The 23,242-nt window shown below is 41.3% G+C and overlaps 1 protein-coding gene across 1 annotated transcript in view; it reads right to left on the bottom strand.

Annotated features, from left to right (window-relative positions):
• Positions 1-23,242, bottom strand: part of LOC122803631 (coiled-coil domain-containing protein 169-like) — a 404,533-nt gene that overhangs the window by 151,235 nt on the left and 230,056 nt on the right. The window lies entirely within an intron of this gene.

Raw genomic sequence — 23,242 nt, 5'->3', positions numbered from 1 at the left:
ATGAATTATAGAAGTTTCTGGTAAATGATATGCAGCTGAGAATAAATCAGAAGTATAGTAAACACATTTTGAATACAATTTGTCAGAATAAAAACTGGAAATTAATAAAATCTGGAAATATAATTTGTTAAGGAGTAAAAAGCAGAATCACACATGGCTTCCCGCAATATACTGAGACAAGTTATTCAAAACACTGGTACTACAACCTAAAGCAGACAATTGAGACAAACAATTCTATTACAACCTGCACAGACATCTCAGACAAGACCCATTATTACATTCTTTATCAGACATTTCAGACAAGCACCATTATTACAGTCTTTAGCAGACATCTAAGAAAAACATCACTATTACAATCTGTAGCAGATACCTCAGATAAATACTGTTATTACTTCCTATTGTGGACATCTCAAGCAAACACTGCTATTACAACCTACAGCAGACATCTCAGACAAACACTGCTATTACAACCTACAGCAGACATCTCAGACACACACTGCTTTTACAACCTATAGGAGACATCTCAAACACATCTATTACAACCTATAACAAACGTGGAACAAAACACCATGATTACAACCTATAGGAGACTTCTGATTCAAGTATTGGAGCTATAACCTGTGGCAGACATCTGAAACAAACAATGCTATTACAACTTGTAGCAGGTATGTCAGACAAATACTTCTATTACAACCTGTACAGATATCTCAGACAAACATATCTGTTATAACCTATAACAGACATCTGACACAAAACACCACTATTACAACCTATAGCATATTTCTGATTCAAGCACTGGTACTATAACCCTGGCAGACATCTGAGACAATCAGTGCTATTACAACCTGTAGCAGACATGTCAGACAAACATTGCTATTGCAGCATATAGCACACATCTCAGACACACTACTACTTGAACTGGAAAGTATATACTAGACTCCAGTTTATCACAGTTCAGATCCTATTTAAGCTCTCAGTACTTTTTCCAGCCTTGTACTCCATATATACAACAGGCTATTTCTAATCAGAAAAAAGAGAATCCAAGGCAACAAGCCACCCTGGTTAACCTCTGAACTTAAAAATCTGCTGAAGCAATCAGATCAGGCCTGGGCTAGACAGACAGATGAAGATATTTATTTATTTTAGTTTGATATCTGGGTAATTGAATTTGCCCACAAACCTTTTTCAACCTTAACCTGGTCTCAGTATGAGCAGAACAGAAGTTACATTTAGGTATAATTATTACTAATAATACACATAAATACATTCTATTCATTTAAAATGGAAGTAAGAATTTAAACAAACAAAACTAAAGTCATTATTACAGAAATTTCTAGTTCAGTTTCTATGACATTCAAAGAAGTTCTGCCAAGTCATTAAACACTTGAATTCTTACAATTTTTTTCCTAAAGTAAGTTAAAAGCAAACATACACGTCCTCACCTCCTAATACATATCATTGCTGTTCATTACTTTCCCTATTATAACACCCATGTCACAACTGCACACATCACTTGCTGTGATTCCTTTCATTTTAACCTGATAGATAGTAAACTAGTTGCAAAGCTATTACAAAACATTTCATATAATTACAATCTTATTATTCACTTGTTACTTTCTAAGCTTTTAAACATTGGTAATTTAATTCTGGCAGAACTTCAAAGAATGCAGAATGTATTCATAGTCAGTACACAAATGTGTAGTGGGTATATGCATTGCACAGGTGAGATATGATGCTAAGACATAATCTGCACTTATGTACAATGGTAGGAAAATAACTTTGCAGGCAAATGATTACATAATAAGACGTAAATGAGAAATCTGAGAAAAAGATGTGACTTAACTATGTAAATAAGACTTCATTCATGTTTTTGTTACTGTGACTCAAAATCACAATTTGCTACACAAGTGCGAAGTGTACACTTACCTCATAAGTAATTGAAACCGTACCTCTTGCCGACTCCTTGCCATCAACAGGTTTGCTCAGTTTTGCTGCTAGTGTTGCTGTAGTAAGCTGTTTGCCTACTGCTGTTGTACCACAAACCCAGTGCAATAAGCAGCATATGGAGGCCTCAGAGGAAGAGATACAGGCAAGGAAATACACATTTCAGCTTTGCAGAGGAATAATTGTTTAAGAAATTTAGAGCAGAGAGGAAGATTATAAGGGCTTTGGTGAAATGTACAGCTCACAGACTGGACACAGAGGCATCTATAGTCCTCATTATAGTTACCACAAGGCTCTTTCAGAAACAGGAGGCACTCGGGATATCTTACAGGCTTCTGTTGAAGATATTGCAGCCGTCCCTCGATATACTCTTGACCCATGTGGATGAGCACATTGGAGCTAATATGTGTGCCTTCAGTGGAATGGTATACTTTCTTGAGGTTCTAGGTGCAATAGATTGCACCCATGTGGCTGTTAGGGCCTCATCTGCACTGGGGCAGGGCATCCAAGTAGGAAGGGTTACCATTTTGTCAACTGTCAGCGTGACATGCTGTAATCATTTGATATTCTGAGACTTGTTAATGCAAGTCTCAGAATAGCAAGATGAATAACTGTATGGACTTACATTTCTAATAATATTCCTTTTTCTCTGAGATATGGTGATTTCAGAGTTGGTACATATAAGTTCAGTGTATGCTGGGGGGGCTTGCTCCCAAATCAGAGGTGCAAGGGGCACATGGCCCCTTCAAGAAACAGCTTTAAAGGAGAACAGTGATGTTCAACATTTGCTGTTCTCCTGTATTTTCAGACTTTTTTGTAATTCCAGAGCTCTCACTTATGAGTCTTGGAATTACAATAAGAAGCCATTTAATACACTGGTCTGTATCACCAATGCATTAGCTAACCATCCTGGCATTATCCATGATTTCCACATACGGCACACAAGTTCACAGTGCCGCTACTTCCTACACAGTATGATGCCGCACGGTATCCTAGTTGGTAAGTGCACAATAGATAACTTTATCTCTATCGATAGTTCTCTACATAGTGACTAAAGTTTTACTAGCTAACCACCCATTTTTAATGTGCCTCCTCCATGTTATGTTTTCCAGTCAGTGAAGGCTACTGATTTGAATCCTTGCTAATAACACATCTCTAACCCAGGCAGAGATACAGAGGAGCATTTCAATCCTGCCCTGTCCTACACATAGATAATCATTGAGCAGGTGTTTGGCATGCTCAAAGCCAATTTTATCTGCTTGGACAAATCAGGATTGGCCCTTCAGTATGTTCCTGCTACTGCATGTAGAATGATTATAACTTGATTATAACACAATTATGTGTCTATCTGGTGCACAGCTGCTACAAGTAGTGACTGATGGTGGTCATGCAGTCTCCTCTATTGCTTGTCCCACCAATGATGATAGTAATAGTGACCAGATGACAGCAGCATGGCACCCCCTCTGGCAGGCAAGTGTTTGGTTCATGAGATTGTAAAGGTACAAAAATAAAACTTAGTGAATAAAGTATTAACTGTGGTCTATACCAAGTGGCGCATGGTGAAGTCACACACGTCATAAACAGATGTAAAGTTTATATGGTCACAGCCATCATCATTTTCAGTGTTTAGTGACCAGTGGTATAATGCTAGTTAGATCAGCAGTGGGGAGGGGCAGAGGATTTGAAGTACTGTATTTATACATGCTCAAGAAATGTACCGTGGCAATGAAGGTACTTTCAGTTGCTAAGTCAAATCTCAGTGCTATGATTTTTCTTATACAACAGGTGTAATCCTCCTTCTTTACCTTTCATTTTTTTCCTGACTTTTTTTCCAGCCAGTAGCTAAGTGCAAATGTTGTCACTTCCTAAACACAGGTCATTTTTTACTGGGTGTACTTCCTTCTGCCATTTCTTGAGGTTGCTATTGGTTGAGGTATGCATTACTGTAAGTAACGCTGTGTAAAATTTGAAAGGTATTATACACAATATCACCTAATAATAGTGTCTGGGTTGGACACACAAATCATGACTGATTGTACATGAGCTTCATGCTGAGTTGCTATGACGATGAGATTTAATAGATGCAGGGCGGGTTCGGGACACTGACCAAGCACTGCTGCAGGCTCTAGACCTCGACTCATAAGTCCTACCCTGTGATGTCCAAATCTAATGACAGCAAACTGGCTTATTCATGGTTGATTCCATGTGCATTCTTGTAGCATTTTGTTGGTACACACATGGTATCTGGCCTACTCATCCACCACATATGCAAACCCTCCCTCAGTCATGTACAGCCCTGTTAGCAATGTGTGTCTGGCAAGTCTCCTCTAGTGTGTGGATACAGCCTGAAATGGAAGCTGTGTGAGTAACCATGCTCCTCAAGAGGATCATCATTGCACTGTCCATGGTCTGTACCATTCCCATGTACAGTGAACTTCCTCATGTCTGCCCTGCAGCACTGCAACCATCTCTACCTCACTCTTAGTAAAGTGGACTTAAGAATAAGAAACAAATTATGTATTGTTAATATTATGCAATAGCCCAGAATTTCCAGACCCAAGATATACAAAACGATTAAGAGAGAAATTAAAGGAAAGAAAAATGCTTCTGCAAGAAAAACTGTCAGAAGCTTCAAATGAAAACTTGTGTTCATTAATAAAACAGATCTGTGAAAAACAGTATATAGATCAAGAAACCTTGATCTTTTTGGAAAAAGATGCATCTGAGGAAGTGCAAAAATATAAACAAGAAAATCAAGAGATATTTGAAAAGTATAAAAAAGAAATATGAACATGAGAAAGAAAGAGAAATTTGATCTGGTGCAATATTTATGCAAAGGAGAAAGACAAATTAATCAATGTAAAGAAGGAAGCCCCAAAGATATTTGAAGAGAAATACAGGCAAAGGCATCCAGATATGAAAAATTTCACAATAAAAAAATAATATCACAAAGATAGAAGGTAGAAAAGAAGATTAGTAAAGTGGAAGTTAAAAAAATAGAAGTTGAAGTTATGACGTGCCTCCGAAGTGAAGGACTTGATGTAGAAGGTCTAATACAGGTTACATCACAGGGTCTATATTATATTCTCAAAGACGTGCTCCATTGAACCCCTCTTCATCAACCCCTAAACAGAGAAAGCACAAAATGGTGAACATTCACATCAGCGATTTCTTTCCCTGTGAAAGAAATTGCTTGCCCTCAAAACAGAAAACACATCACTACAAACATAAAGTGGCGGGTTGCTCCTGCTGTGCACCCCACCCCCCAACTAAATATACCAACTCTGAGATCGCACTACAGTGGGGAAAATGGAAAACTAACAGGGATGGCCAAGGGATTTCTTTCCCAGGGAAAGAAATCGCTGATGTGAACATTCGCCATTTTGTGATTTCGCTGTTTAAGGGTCGATGGAGAGACATTTGATGGAACGCCTCTTTGTGGATATAATATAAACTCACATCACAGCAGGATAGAGTAAGTCCCCAAAGCAGGGAGAAACAGGAAGAGCAGGAAACATCTGAAAAAGAAATATGGACATGTGAAAGAAAAAGAGATTTAATATGGTGTAATATTTATGCAAAGGAGAAAGCAAAACTAACAGATACAAAAAGAGCAGCACCAAAGATATTTGAAGAGAAACACAGGCAAACGAATCTGGACATGGAAAACTTTGCAATACAAAAAATAAGAAGACAAAGAGGAAAAGTAGAAAAGGAGATTAGTAATGGAAAGATAAAGAAATAGAAACTGAGGTTATGGAGTACCTGCAAAGCGAAGGATTTAGTGTAGAACATCTAATTCAGAAACCACCACAACAGGATAGAGTAATGGATATCCAAATTAAGGGGAAACCAGTGGAACAGGAAGCAATAGGTCAGGTACCATATGAAGATGTTTTGGAGCCTTCCACAGGAAACTAGTATAAATATTCACTTGAAGCTAGACAGCAAGGGAAGGAGCAGGAAACTGTGGAAACTCTGATGCAGTCAATATTGAGGAGTGATAGGCCAGTGAGTTCCCATATGATAGAGCAACGGACGGCACAGGATGAAATTGATGAGAATGTGTCACAGGAAGATGCTATAGAACCTTCTATAGAATGCCCACAGGAACTGGAAAACAAGGGATGTGCCCTCATTGTAAAAGAAATTGAGCTAATAGATGAATTGCTTGACTTTAATAGACATGGACAGATATATCAAGATCAATTAAATAATTAAAATGCAGAAGGTTAATAAAACCCAAAAAGTCAGAAGTCTGATACAACAAATGAACTCAGTAATTAGTACTGTTCATAGAAATCCATGCGATATAACATAAGTAAACAGGATACACTACTGTGCAGCTAAATTAATAACTGATAAAGTTCTACCACAAGAACACAGGGTAGTGAGGGAAAGGCAGGGGAGAAACCGAATACCATCATGGAAATATCGAATAGAGAAAGTTATAAAGCAATTAAGACAAGAAGTGTCGCTGTTAGAAGACTATAGAAAAGAGAACAGATCAACAAAAATACTAAGAAAGACAGATGTGATAAAAGCAACGTGCAGTATTAGAACAGACCAGGATCTGTCATGCACTATCGCAAATAACAAACTAAAACTGTCAGCACAGGCAGAAAAACTTAGAAGATACGAAGATAACTATAAAGGGAAAGTGCAAAATAAGCAATTTAGTGATGACCCAAAAAGGTTTTATAGAGAATTGGGAAATAAGGTAAAAGGAATTGAAAGACCACCAAAAAAAAGAAGAAATACATACAATTTGGAGAAGTATCTATGAAGATCCTGTGGAACATAACAAAAATGCTAAATGGATACAAGAAGTAAAAGAAAGAATAAGACATCTAAAGGTACAGGATATGAAATGGGATGAAGTAACAGCTAGAGAGATTGAAATAAAATTAAGAAAAGCCTCTAATTGGAAAACCCCAGGCCCAGATGCAGTACCTAACTTCTGGTTAAAAGTATTAACATCTTTGCATGAAGATTTAGCCATGAGTAAGAACTATTTATATGCGCACCCAGAAGAGACACCAACCTGGCTAACAACAGGAAAAACAATGCTCTTACTTAAGAGTGAACCTGCAAGCTACCCTAAAAATTATAGACCAATAACTTGCCTTCTGATGACATATAAACTATACACAGAATTAGATCGTACTACAGGCCAGCCATCTCCATGGTCAAAAGATGATCGGCCATGACAAATCTGAGCAGCATTTTCATGATTGTGCTTGGTGATGTCTGATTAACTACATTAATACTTTCTGTGGCCAGAACTGGATGTGCAGTCAAGTGAGACATAAGGCCACTGAGGGTCTATATTAGAACATCGAAGTTTCAAAACTTTGAATGTTCTAATATCGACCCCTATTCAGCGAAAGCTGAAAGCATCGAACATACAGAACAGCAAATTTTTTCACAATACACACAACACAAGTACACCAAACAAACAGCAATCCACACACTTACACCTAAAATCATACACCTAACTCTACACTAAACTATACACACACCACTAACTATCCACTTACCTTAACCCAAACCCTAACCCTAAGGTCCATCACTATCACACACTCACCTCACCCGTGACCTAACCCTAACTCACCTACCCACCCTAACCCTCACGTCCACACAATCACACACTTACCTGACCTGCGCCCTAACCCTAACTCACCTAACCTGCCCTAACCCTCACGTCCACACAATTGCACACATACCTAACCCACGCCCTAACCCTAACTCACCTAACCCACCCTAACCCTCACGTCCACACAATCGCACACATACCTAACCTGCACCCTAACCCTAACTAACCTAACCTACACTCAATCATACATTTACCTGAACCTGACCCGTAATGTTCCACCACAGCGCTGAAAATACCGAAGCAACAGAAACGGACAACCAAATTCTTTCCCTAGGAAAAAATTAGGTTTTCTGTTGCTTCGATATTTTCAGCTTTCGCTGAATAGGAGTCGATATTAGAACATTCGAAGTTTTGAAACTTTGATGTTCTAATATAGACCCAGCCACTGACATGATAAGTGCTGTTAAAGTTGAGATGTTCCCATGGCTCAAGAGTAGAGAGCAATGGAAGGCAGCTTGCTGGCTGAACCACCTTTAGCAGAAACACTGAAGTTCCTTGCATCTCTGCACAGGAATATGGGCAATTCTGTCATCCACAGTGGAGCCCTGGTTCATGGTGTCAAGCTCGGCTCACCACCCTGAGTACCTGTCGGAGATGCCCCAGCTGAATATGACTTGCACCGATAAGTATCTGAAATACTAATTAATATTTTTCACAAGTATATCTGCTTCTTTTTACAGTAACATCAGGGTTGCAGGTGCAGTGACCACCAGACACACTACTATATTAGGTAGCATTTTTTCATTCACTGAGATTCAGTTTTTTTTTTTTTTTTGGGGGGGGGGGGGTTCCAGGTGCAGTGTCATCAGGGTATACAGCTTCATGATTCTGAAGAATTTTTCAGCTCTGATGAAGATGATGATGGTAGCCAAATCCCAGCAATGGCCAGGAGTCACAATGCCAGTGGTGGGCATGGCAATATTGTGTTCACATCTCCACCCCACTCTGCTGATGTAGCTTCTGCAACTGTGAAACTCACCCCACAAACACAGGAAGACACACAAGGACAGGATGACACAAACAGATCTACCTGTGAAGAGATTTCTTCACCTGCAGAACACTCTCCATTATTTGCTGCAAGTTCTGCTGAATGAATGGAAGACATGGGTGAACATTATGCTGGTGGCTGTTCATGTCATGGGTACTGTCCACCACATGAGCTAGATTGGTCAATGAGAGAAACCCAGTGTATGTGCAGGGCTAAAATACAAGAACATGCTGACCCCACCACAGTCATTGCAGAGTTCATAAGGATAGCACAAGGCCTGCATGATGAGCTGAGGAAGTGCACAGGCTGCATCTGCAATATCATGGACATGTGGTGCAGGGAGTTTGCCCAAAGTAGGTGTCTCTGTGCAGCCAGACATTATGGAAGGCACACTTACTATAGCTGGCCCACTTCCATCTCTGGAGGTAAAGATTGCTGTGGAAGGATAAAGCCAAAGTCAGACACACAAAGTTGCACTACCTTCATACCAACATCAAGTGTTGAGCGAAGTGCATTCTGACATTCATGTCCATGTCGCCGAAACATTTGTCAAGAGTTAATTAATGGCATGGACAGGGATGTGTACATTCTGAGCACATGTCTACTGTAAGTGAACTGAACCTGTATAAGATCCACTACAGTGGTAAAACATCTGCTGAGTTGTGTCTAGTAAACACTCCGTCAAACTTCTATAAACACACACACACACACACACACACACACACACACACACACACACACACACACACACACACACACACACACCAATGGTAGCAGCACCCCCTCCCTGGCTACTCTTCCTCTGTCTCTCAGCCATCTTTCACAGGTCTAACACACAGTACAACAAAATGGTCAACTACACTAAGCAACACACAACTGCCCCTTGATAACACTTGACATAGTGGCCCACACTCCTCTGCATATGATGAGAGCTCTGCCTTATGCTCGTACATTGTTACTTGGGTAGCTTGTGTTTGATGCACAGTGTGACCTTTCTATGCATATCAGACCACATCTGGAGTGAAGGTTTGCACACATCTCTTTTTGTATAATGCTTTACTCTGGCCTATAGTTATGAACCTGTCACTGCTATGGCATACTGCACCTACTGTTATCTGGCATAGTCCTCTCCTGAAGCAGGCTCTGCAACAGGCTCCTCATGAAGGACACCCTCCTTTACAGGCTTCTACCCTTCAGCCCACTCCTCCACAGGTTCTGTATCAGGCACCTCCTCCTTTACAGGCTCCTCCCCTGCACCCAGCTCCTCCACAAGCTCTGCATTAGGCATGTAGTTCTTCACAGGCTCCTCTCATACAGCCAGTTCCTCTACAGGCTCTGCATAAAGCGCCTTGTCCTTTACAGGTTCCTCCCCCTGCTGCCAGCTCCTCCACAGGCTCTGCATCAGGCACCTCCTCTTTCACAGGCTCCTCCCCCTGCAGCCAGCTCCTCCACAGGCTCTGCATCAGGCACCTCCTCCTTCAAAGACTGCTCCCTGCAGTCAGTTACTTTCCAGCTGAGTCTGAAACTTCCTCTTTCTGAATGTCATCATCCTGCTGTAACTGCTTGTGCACACATTTTACAGACGGAAAGATATTACTCTTATGTGACTGAGACATACAGCAAGGAAACCCTAGATATATTCAGACACAAGAAGCAGGCCTTCAGTAGGCCAAACACATATTCACTAATGACACAAGTCTGGGACAGTGCATACTTGTAGCCATAACCTGCCACAGCCTGAAGATTTCTGATAGGTGTCTTTAACTATGGTTCCAGGGCATATCCAGTTTCACCAATAAGCTGCCCCAGAGTAAAATCACCACACACAAATTCCCCATACAAGTCACAGGTGTGTAATATGTGGGGGTGATGGGCACTGCCTGGGTGGTCTTCAGATACAATGTATATTGTACCCTGTGCATTACAGATCACCTTACAGTTTATAAACTTGAATTCCTTATGATTGATATACTTTCTTCCTTGCTTCCCGAGTGGACATTTATTGCAATGTGGGTGGAGTCTAAGACCCCCAGTACCTTAGGGAAATGGGCTATGTCATAAAAAATTCCACACAGTGTTGCATCTCTGCTCTGTGGCACGTGGAAACCACATATACTACCCTCATGCTGAAGAGTGGCATCAAGGAACTGATGGAGTATCCTTGAGAGAAGTGTGTTAGATACACCAACTGTGTGTCCCCCATAGTCACTAAATTTCCCTATGGATATTAGTCTCAGAGCCACACATTATTTGGTATCGCCAGAGATAGGTACACTCCATACATCCGTGAATCTGCATATGATGGTGACACATCTGGGCCAGCTCCTACATGGTGCTACTGCCCACAATGTAGTGGTCCATAATTTCAGTGTCACGGAGGGAGATAGAACCCACAGTGTGAAAGTAGCGGACTCCAAGTCAGACTGTCGACCAGTCACGAGTGGAGTCCCACAGGGATCGGTCCTGGGTCCTCTCCTGCTTGGCTTCTACTTCTCAGAAGTCCAGGCCAACACGGAGGGACTCTGGCTGACCAAGTTTGCAGACAACTGCAAGCTAAGAGCCATTATTAACTCCCTAAGAGATGTAGACATCCTACAGAAAGGCCTGACTGAGACCACTGACTGGTGTCAGAACCATGGCTTTAAGCTTAATGCCAAAAAATGCGTCATCATCCCCTTTGGGAAAAACTCAGTTCCCACTAATTACCACATCAATGGGAGCCCACTGAACAATGAAGGCATTATAAGAGATATGGGGACACAGGTTAACAGCAACCTCTCCTTCGACCACCACATTGCCACTGTGGTCAGAAAGTCCTTCTATGTGGCACATCTCATTACCAAGGGTTTTGCATCCAGGAAAAAAGAGGTCATCATCTCTCTCTACTCTTCCCTCATTAGGCCAGTCATCGAGTATAATACTCCATTTGCCATGTACCTCACTAGACACATGCAACAACTGGAAAGGCCACAAAAGTACCTCACGAAGAGGATCCTAGGCCTTAAACACATTCTACATGGACAGACTCAAAAAACTCCAGCTATTCTCTGTCTCATATCATCTACTAAGTTGTTTGACTTACAAAGCCATGTCTGACCCAGCTCTGTTAGAAATGCTACGTTTATTATATTATTATTGTTGTTATTATTATTATTATTATTACATCTATTATGTATCTAAAGAAATCCCAATCCCTCCACACCTTCAACCTCATTACCACAATCAACAGAACATGCTGGAGGGACAGGTTCATAACCCAGAGACTACCCATGCTCTGGAATAGATTTCCCATACATATCAAGCAGAGCACCTCATTGGCCCTCTTCAAGAGAAATCTTGATGAGTGGATGGGAAATAGAATGTTCACCCTGGGGATCACTCCAATGGATCTACTTGATAGAGGCACTGGGAACTAACATTGGGCAGCAAGATGCCAGGGCACTTCTATGGGCTAGGCTTGTAAAGGCTCCAGGGCCATTAGCCTAGTACACACCTATGATCCTATGAACCTATGATATGTTAAGTGCAGATTGTTTACACAGGGTGATGATGTGCAACACCATGATGACTGGCAGTGAGTGCAGACTGTTGTATCAGTGCAGATTGATTGCACAGGGTGATAATGTGCAACACCATGACGACTGGCAGTGAGTGCAGACTGTTGTATAAGTGCAGATTGATTACACAGGGTGATGATGTGCAACACCATGACGACTGGCAGTGAGTGCAGACTGTTGTATAAGTGCAGATTGATTACACAGGGTGATGCTGTGCAACACCATGATGACTGGCAGTGAGTGCAGACTGTTGTATAAGTGCAGATTGATTACACAGGGTGATGCTGTGCAAACCATGATGACTGGCAGTGAGTGCAGACTGTTGTATAAGTGCAGATTGATTACACAGGGTGATGCTGTGCAACACCATGACGACTGGCAGTGAGTGCAGACTGTTGTATAAGTGCAGATTGATTACACAGGGTGATGATGTGCAACACCGTGACGACTGGCAGTGAGTGCAGACTGTTGTATAAGTGCAGATTGATTACACAGGGTGATGATGTGCAACACCATGACAACTGGTAGTGAGTGCAGACTGTTGTATAAGTACAGATTGATTACACAGGGTGATGATGTGCAACAGCATGACGACTGGCAGTGAGTGCAGACTGTTGTATAAGTGCAGATCGATTACACAGGGTGATGATGTGCAACATCATGATGACTGGCAGTGAGTGCAGACTGTTGTATAAGTGCAGATTGATTACACAGGGTGATGATGTGCAACACCATGACGACTGGCAGTGAGTGCAGACTGTTGTATAAGTGCAGATTGATTACACTGGGTGATAATGTGCAACGCCATGATGACTGGCAGTGAGTGCAGACTGTTGTATAAGTGCAGATTGATTACACAGGGTGATGATGTGCAACACCATGATGACTGGCAGTGAGTGCAGACTGTTGTATAAGTGCAGATTGATAGCACAGGGTGATGATGTGCAACACCATGATGACTGGCAGTGAGTGCAGACTGTTGTATGTGTAGAGTTACTTGAGTTGCACCCACCACATACTTATTTTCTCAGTCCATCTACTGTAATTATAGGATTTTCCAGAGCTAGCATATCACAGTGCACAGCAATATACATCTCTGAATCTCTTTGACATGTTGTTGAACTTAATTTGCATTCACATGTACCATTGTAATAGTCTAGCTCATAAACATGTCAGTATACCACCATCTGCATGCTTTATAGGCCATGAAATTCATCAGGTTCCCACTGTTGCCCTCGGTGTGTCTCTGAATCACTTTGCCCTTCTTACGGCTGCTGTTCATGTACAATCACTCACCATGATGCAAAAAGTGTTTTGGAAAGCTAGTAATAGTCTCCTCAAATGAATACCCCTCCCTGTTACATAAGCATTCTTTTTTTCTTATTTCATGTTTCTCTTTATTAATAATTCATTCAAGAATAACCTTCTAAAAATTAATCTATTCAAATATATCACTATACAAAATGTGTCTTTTGTAAGTACCTTTCGTTTTTCTTCCAGACCTTCTCAGGCATTTAACTAAAATAAGTGTATATTATATCCAAAACTAACTATCCATTATACTCTTATACAATAAATGACTTTTTGCTTCAAAATGCAAAGTAATTTCATCAAACCTTTCTTCTTTTGTATCATTTCTACATCATTAGCCACCGTTTTCTTTTTTTTCTTTTCTCAATTTTAAATATTCCCAAACAAATGATTTTTCTTTAACATAATTTCTCTCCAAATACCCCTTTCCTCATTGAACATTTTATACATATTTAAAGAAGCTAACCATAGAAAGGTATTCAAGAGTACAAACCACATCCTTTATTGTCATTACATACAATTCCCATTTTTGTGGGATTTAATCCCTGACTAAAAGAAAAAATATGACTTGTAACCATTCTTTCACCATACCATCTGAAAACATATTGCCAAATCCTAAGTACCCTAATAAACCCAATGGAGTTCCATTAATAAGATAAATCCTGGGATTCAGAAAGAACAATAATGCAAAAATGCTGCAACAAACAGTGTAGCTAGCACTGTGTAACCTGTTTCAGCACAGATTGGTATGCAATGTGTTGACGTAGCATAGATCTGCAGCAGATGGCACTACACGGATAAGCCATGCACTCATGGAAAAGACAGCTGCATCATAAATATGTAGACTCTGCTATGGTAGGTCAGATGACCCCAGTGCACATGCATTTATGCAGCATGCTCATCAAAGTGCACATTGGCATATGCATTGAACAGCTGCAACTGTGCAAAATGAGCACAGCTGACAGATCATTTAAGGGATATTCAGCAAAGTGCAAACCAAGTTTATTTATAAATGGGAAAGAAATGGAGTGACAGGACAGACAAAAAGGGGAGATACAGGGTGTGGCACAGGTTGACTGACTACCACACAGAATGTGTGGCACAGGTTGACACACCACCACACAGAATATGTGGCACAGGTTAACAGAATACCACAGAATGTGTGGCACAGGTTGACTGAGTACCGCTCAGATTATGTGGTACAGGTTAACAGATTACCACAGATGATGTGTGGCACAGGTTAAAAGTGTACCACACAGAATATGCAGCACAGTTTATTAGAGTTCCACACAGAATGTGTTGCACAGGTTGACTGAGCACCATGCAGAATATATGGCACAGGTTAACAAAGTACCACAGACAATGTGTGGCACAGGTTGACTGAGTACCACACAGAATATGCAGCACAGGTTAACGGACTACAACACATAAAATGTGGCACAGGTTGATAGAGTACCACACAGAATATGTGGCACAGACTGACTGAGTACCACAAAGAATATGCAGCACAGGTTAACAGAGTACCACATAGAATGTGTAGCATGTTAGCAGAGTACCATACAGAATGTGTGGCACAGGTTGACAGAGTACCACACAGAATGTTTGGCACAGGTTTACTGAGTACCACACAGAATATGCAGCACAGGTTAACAGAGTACCACAATGAATGTGTAGCACAGGTTAACAGAGTACCACACAGAATGTGTAGCACAGGTTAACAGAGTAACACACAGAATGTGTGACACAGGTTAACAGAGTACCACACAGAATGTGTGGCACAGGTTGACAAAGTACCACACAGAATGTGTAGCACAGGTTGACTGAGTACCACACAGAATGTGCAGCACAGGTTATCAGTGTATCACACAGAATATGTGGCACAGTTTAACAGAGTACCACACAGAATGTGTAGCACATGTTAGCAGAGTACCATACAGAATGTGTGGCACAGGTTGACAGAGTACCACACAGAATGTGTGGCACAGATTTACTGAGTACCACACAGAATATGCAGCACAGGTTAACAGAGTACCACAATGAATGTGTAGCGCAGGTTAACAGAGTACCACACAGAATGTGTAGCACAGGTTAACAGAGTACCACACAGAATGTGTGGCACAGGTTAACAGAGTACCACACAGAATGTGTGGCACAGGTTTACTGAGTACCACACAGAATATGCAGCACAGGTTTACTGAGTACCACACAGAATATGCAGCACAGGTTAACAAAGTACCACAATGAATGTGTAGCACAGGTTAACAGAGTACCACACAGAATGTGTAGCACAGGTTAACAGAGTAACACACAGAATGTGTGACACAGGTTAACAGAGTACCACACAGAATGTGTGGCACAGGTTGGCAGAGTACCACACAGAATATGTAGCACAGGTTGACTGAGTACCACACAGAATGTGCAGCACAGGTTATCAGTGTATCACACAGAATATGTGGCACAGTTTAACAGAGTACCACACAGAATGTGTAGCACATGTTAGCAGAGTACCATACAGAATGTGTGGCACAGGTTGACAGAGTACCACACAGAATGTGCATCACTGGTTAACAGAGTACCAAAGAAAATGTTTGGCACACACTGACTATCACACAGAATATGCGGCACAGGTTGACAGAGTATGACTTGAGATATACTGTGTTGGATTATATGAAGAGAAATATGATGGCGTTCTCAGATTATGTGTTCCAAGCAGGTATGAGCCTAGCACTGAGCAGCATTCTACCTTCTCCAAGAATTATGCCACTATATAAAGAAAAAATTATTGACTTTAATAATTGGTTTAGTTGTTGGTGTCATTCCAAACGGGTTCAATATTTGACAGCCTGGAAGGATATGTGCAATAGACCTCACTGCTTCACCGAGAATGGCCTACCCCTGTTCCTTCTAAGTTTTCATAAATTGGACAAGACCTTCTCCACTACTATAGTGGCTTTTTTGGGCAATGCTAACCAGATCAAAACTACCAACATAATGAAACAAACAAAAGAAACATGAATGCATTGCTGATCAATGTTAGGACCCCTCTCTACAAGCTCTCCTCACTCTGGGAGATGTTGACATCTGGGTAGCAGAGAGTAGTCCAGCTGTGCAAGGCTATAATGCCTTCCACACCTTTAAACCAGCCACTGCTTGGAGCGGAAAAAAGGTGGAGGTGCCTCAGTCTTCATCCATGAGAGACTAACAACAAGGCTGCTCAAGCAGCATAATTCACTAGGACTTCTTCATGTCCAAATCACTAGTAGGAATGTACCTTTCCATTCACTGCCTAGCTATAGAATCCTCTTTATGACCTAAATAAGCTACTCTCTCTCTCTCTCTCTCTCTATATATATATATATATATATATATATATGTGTGTGTGTACAAGAGATGAAGTCTCTCGGTATTAATCCCAATACCATCTTCCTAGGTGATTTTAACTACTGAGTGGATAACCTACACCACCACTAATGCACAAGTGCAAAGACTCATAAACTTAGTCAATACTAATGCCCTGGAGCAATTAGCCAGACTGCCAACTACAGTAAATAGCATCTTAGAACTGGTACTTACCAATATGGGTGTGTCTTGCACCATCCCTTGTATATCATTGTCTCTTGTTAGATCTGACCATAAAGCCAACTCATTTTAAATAAAATTAAAATCAGAGGATCCTTCTACCCATAGTACCTTTAGAAACTTCTCTCAGACAAACTTTTGTCATTGCGCAGTAGCTTGTGGTCACTACATCTGACCCCAATACTGTAGAAACTCTGCCTCGAGGAATAACTCCCAAACTTTTTCACTGAGAATTTTGTCTTTTTACAATAGCTTGTGGTCACTACATCAAACTCAGATACTGCAGGAACTCTGTCAGAAAGGCCAACTCCCAAATATTTTTACTGAAAATGTTGTCTTTGTACAACAGCTTGTGGTCACTACATCTGACTCTGATACTGCAGAAGCTCGGCCACAAGGGCCAACTCACAAACATTTTCATTGAAAATTTTGTCTTTGTACAATGTAAGCGCATTTATCTTGAAAAACCTTGTTGTGTATTAGCTTTATGTAGTCAAATACGTGCCTGTCTGAGCTGGAAATCAGTTCTTCACACTCTCTCCCTTTCAACAGAGTTGTCCTTTCACTCTTGAACAACTTACTAAGATGGCCACTGACTGTCCTTTTTCTTGACCAATAGATTACACTGTAGATGACAGTTACTTGGTCTTCCTGGCTAACAGGTTTCTGCATTCAGGAAATGAAAGAAAACCTGTTCTACTTCGTACTCCTCTGCTAATTGCCTTGTATTAGCGATAAACTGAATACTCTCCATTATAATTTGGACTATAAACTTAGTACTCTCAGTTATAACTTGACCTGAGGGTGGACATTCTACCTAATACTGCCCCACTTATCACAATGAACATCAAGCAATCCTCTTCCACACACACTCTACTCAGGAAGCTTTAACAGCAACTGAAACATGAATTTGTAACTCACAACTCACGCGCCATCCTAAACGAAAAACAAACTGGTACTTTTCCCGTGAGTCCCTCTCCCATGACAAAACAAAATTTAAAGTCCTCTCTCTTGATAGTACAACCATTGAAGTTACTTATAGCAAATTATTATGGATGACAGTGGATGATAATCTTAAATTCGACTTGCATATAGAAAATTGCATAAGAAAAACCTCATAAAAAACTATGAATGCTTTATAGAGCCAAAACCTTTCTCTCCGATGCTACTAAAACTACACTTACCACTACTTATCTCCTCCCCACACTTCTTTATGGCACTCCCATCCTTACTAACCTTCAGACATTACAAAAATCCAAACTTGAACAAAGCTATAACAAAGTTGCTAACTTTGCAACAAAGAATTCACCACTGTATAGCACTAAAAGCCTAAATTGGTTAAAACTACCCCATCAACTAATATATAGACAGCTTATTACCACCTATAAAATTTTCCAAAATCCATCTGCTTGTCCAGCACTAAATAACATTCTGCACAACTATGTTCTTAGTTGGTCATTATGATTAAATGACCAAAAACACCTGCCTGTCCACAAACCTATCAAATCAGCTGGGTATTGTCTGCACTTGTACCATACTGCTAAGGTCTGGAACTCCTTATCTCTGTCCATCAGGTCAATACCCTCCCTCCCATCCTTCAAAACCATTCTGAAAGGCTTCCTGTACTGGCTCTGTTCTTGTTCAACACCAGGAAGAACTATATCATTAAATGTGAACAAATACCTGTTTGTACCTACATCTCCTAATTCTCCCTTCTTCACTTACTTCCTTACTTCTATCAATTTCTCTCCCCTGGCTTTCTTTCTAAATATACCATAAGCCTGCTTTTCTCTCACTTTGTATTGCAATTCCTGTTTGTAGTAGATTAACTTAACTTTAATTTCTTTATAAACTGGCTAAAATTTCTCCAACTATTAAATCATTGGCATATAACTTGTATCTATTCTTAACCAATGTTTTCATATTATATCTAATCTGGTATAATTATTTCAACTGAAAATGATTGTAAAATTATTGTTCTTAAAATGTTTTGTAATACTTTGGAGCTTTGATTCCCCAGGCCTCTGCTGAAAATGGGCTCCTACCCAGTTGGACTTTCCTGGTAATCAAATGCCAATAATACTTTGGCAAGCTTCAAATTCCAACCAGACCCTGAGAATTCTGCTGCATATGTAGAATCATACACCACTAAATTTTACCAGCATGTAAACAGTTGCATAGATTGAGCTGCTCCCTGTTAAAACAAGCACATGGCAAACCCAGAAATAACACCCCCCCAGTAGAACTATAATATAAACAAACTATACAATAAAAGGAAGAAAATATTGGGCAAAAGTATGAAGAACGATTTACAAAATTCTCATCATTGAATTAAATAAACAACTCAAGTGCCTAGTTAAATCCACCAAAGCCAAGTTCGAGGCGAAGATATAGCCACCTAGAGTAACAATCGTTAAGAGCTTCACCTCGCATACACAAGGTACAAGACACAATCCTGACCTCTGGCCAATGCCTACGTAGATTTGCATGCTCTCCTTATTTCTCTGTGGAGTTCCTCCCACTTCCCAAAAACATGATGGGTGTTTCCACTTCAAGCTTATCCAGGACTGGAGTTTTGCATGGCAGCACAGACTCTAGATGATGCTATTGGGGAAGAGTCACAGAGACAACCACTTTGGGCATCATCTCAAACAGGAGAACATGGACTGCATACTGTATATCATGTCAAGACTGGACATTTGATGTAAAAATTGGCTCTAGGTCAGCTGCTCATTTATTTATTTATTTACTTATTATTTGTTAACCGGGAAAGTCCAACTTGGAACGAAGCCAATTTTCAGCAGAGGCCCAGGGAGAAATGCTCTAGATGCATGTCTTTGTAATGTGGGAGGAAACTGGAGCACCCAGAGGAAACCCCTCACGAATGCAGGGAGGACATGCAGACTGCACACAGTAGAAACCCCAGCCGAGAATCAAACTGGAGACCCTCTTGCTGTGAGACGACAACGCTACCACTGCACCACTGGGCCGTCATATTGACTAATGTCACCAAAACTGGATATGGGTATTTGCTGGTGATAATTGGGTTGAGGACCTAGCCTAGTCAGACCTACACCTGGGACCCATGTTAATAGTGGGAAGGGTCTATGTGTTCCTACTGACCAGTAAGCTACTGGTCGGCCAGTGTCAAGTTGCCCAGTTCGGGTTACCTGGGACAGTTCTGTTGAGTGAAACCTGGACATAAAATCAATCAACCTGCTAAACATGAACTAAGGATTTGCTATGCTCAATACAGGATATCTGGCAAGATGCAGGTTGGAAGTGGATGGCATGATGGTAATGAGGAAGCTGGGCATCCTATGTATCCAAGATGCAAGATGGAAGGGTAGTGCAGTAAAGCCACTTGGCTTGTGATTCAGTCTACTACTCGGGGGAGGGACCAACTAGAAATGGTGTTGGAATTGTGGTGAGGGAGAGTCTTCAGAAGATTGTGTCATCAGAATTAGTTACAGAATCATGGCACTCAGACTCCAGTGTAAGTATAGGGCACCAATCATAATCTTAGCCTGTGCCCCACAGCAGGGTTGAGATAGTTAAGAAAACAGTGCATACAGGCAGCAGTTACATGACCTATTAGATAAAGCAGGACAGCATGAGATGTGTTGATAATGGTGGACCTAAAGGCACATATCAGAACAGACAGAACATGATATAAGGACTGCCTGGGTCCACATGGGTGTACAGACAAGAATAAAGAAGGGGGGCCATTCCAGACGTCTGCCTGGCAAATGGCTTGATGGTTGCCAACACATGCTTCAGCAAGAGAAATAGCCACAAGATCCCATACAACAGTGACCAACATGCAACTCAGGTAGACTTAAACCTTGTAAGGAAAAGGGACTGGGGTAGAATCACTGATTACAAAGTCATCCCCAGTGAAACAGTGGGCCCACAGCAGAAACCACTGGTTGCCACAATCATCTGCAAGCAGTGGTCAGAGAAGACTCTAAGGTCAACAGAGACTAGGCTGATGATCTGGACGTTGAGTGGAGAGTAAATACAAGATTTCAAGAAATGTTCAGGGCTCTAGCACCTCAGGAAGAAGAGGAAATAGGTGGTGTTGAAGAATGGCAGCACCTCAAAACAACATGTGTTAGGACTACAGAACAGATATGTGGCCAAGCCAGGTATGGAAATAAGGTGCATAAAGAAACCTGGTGGTGGAATGCAGAAGTCCAGGAAGTCATCTAAGGAAAAAAAGGAGTCCAGGAAAGAAGGAACACTGGGTAGCTAATAAAGAGGCTAAGAAGGCAGTTGCAATAGCAAAGAACAAGGCACCAGGGGTATTCTACCAGCTTTTGGGAAGGGACTCAGTAGATGGCACAAAGAAACTCTATCAAGTTGAAAAGCAAGGACAGAAAGATAAGGAAGACATTCATCAGACACTCTTCATAAGGGATGCCAGCAGCAACCTGCTCACCAGTCCACAGGACATCAAAGGCAGCTGGAATGAGTACTTCCAGCAGCTTCTGAATGACAAAGTCCCACAGATGCTGTACTGCCCCCAACACAGTGTGTGATGAAAAAAGAAGAGGAGTGCCCCTTAGATGACAACACTTAGGGAAATGAAGTCAGGGGAAGCAGCAGGCTCAGATGAGGTCAAGGCAGATGTGATTGAGATGTTGGGTGAATTAGGGAAGAAATGGCTCCAGTGGTTATTCATAGTAGTATGGAGAGACAGGCATATCCATGATAACTGAAGAACAAGCATTCTAGTACCAGTGTGTGTACAGGAACAAAGGGGACATTCACAACTGTGGGCAGTACAGAGGTATCACACTTCTGTCACACTGCGTGAATGGTCAGGATAGGGCAACTGATAAATAAGCAAACTAGTAGAAAGTAAGATGGGAGATGAGCAGTTCAGATTCAGATCAGGATGCAGCACAACTGACCCAATGTTCGCAGTAAGACAGATAGTTGAGAAAAAGCTAGAGATGAGGAAAGAGTTTGACTGGGCATTCCTAGACTCACACTCCTTACTGGCCAAGGCATTTGACACAATACCCCACTCAGGCATTACTGACAAACTCAAGACGTTAGGTACAAACCCATATGTCATCAGGTGGATAGCCAACTGGCTCACAGAAAGGACCCAGGAAGTTAGAATTGGGGAGTCCACCTCTACAAAGAGGATGGTCACAAGTGAAGTCCCTCAGGGATCAGTCCTTGGACCGCTCCTTTTTGGCATTTACTTCTAAGAAGTCAAGGTCAATGTCAGTGGTCTCTGGCTGACTAAATTTGCAGATTATTGCAAATTAGGAGCTGCCATTGAATTTCACACTGACACAAATGTTTTCTCCAGTAGGGGCTGACACAGACAAATAACTGGTGTCAGAGTCATGGGCTACAACTAAATGTCAAGAAATGCATAACAGTATCCTTTGGGAAGTCATCCATCCCTGGTAACTATCATATTGACAACATAGCCCTTAGAGTTGACCCAGTAGTCAGGGACTTAGGGACATACATAGATAGCAATCTAGCCTTTGATCATCATGCGTCTACAGTGGTGAGGAAATCATTCTATGTTGTGCAACTTATAAACAAAGGCATGGCACCTAAGTCCAAGGAAGTCATTGTTACACTGTATTCAGCATTCATCAGACCTTTCATTAAGTACAATGCCCCCTTTGGTATGTATCTAGTCAGGCATATCCAACAACTGGAATGTTCACAGAGGTTCCTCACTAAAAGAATACAGGTATGCAAGAATGGAAGTAATATGTCCTGTGCAGACCACCTCAAGGCCCTATCCCTGTATTCTGTCTCCTACAGACTTTTGAGGGGAGATCTAAGCCTAGCATAGAGGGCATTGTCAGACCACACTCTGATGGACCTTCTACATGTCCACAAAACAAACAGTACCAGAATTACCCATTCTAAAGAATTAAACCTTTCCTGTGATATAAATAGGACCTGCTGGAGAGATAGGTATGTATCCTAGAGACTACTCCGTCTATGGAACAGGCTCCCTATCCATGTGAAGCAGAGTTCCTCCCTAACCCAATTCAAGTGCAACTTGGACAACTGGATGGCAAACTGGAAATTCATCCCTAGTTTGGCATCTATGTCTCTGATGCAAACAGGTAACCTGTAAATGGTTCATCTCCCAGGCCCATGCTTACACTTATCAAGGGTATCAGAACTCGTCAGAGATTTGGGATGCATGGCTAGGCTTAAAAA

Source organism: Protopterus annectens, chromosome 5.part1 (assembly GCF_019279795.1).
Source record: "Protopterus annectens isolate FY-2018-M chromosome 5.part1, PAN1.0, whole genome shotgun sequence".
In the NCBI taxonomy this organism is placed as follows: domain Eukaryota; kingdom Metazoa; phylum Chordata; order Ceratodontiformes; family Protopteridae; genus Protopterus; species Protopterus annectens.
This window is presented reverse-complemented; position numbering and strand designations above follow the sequence as displayed.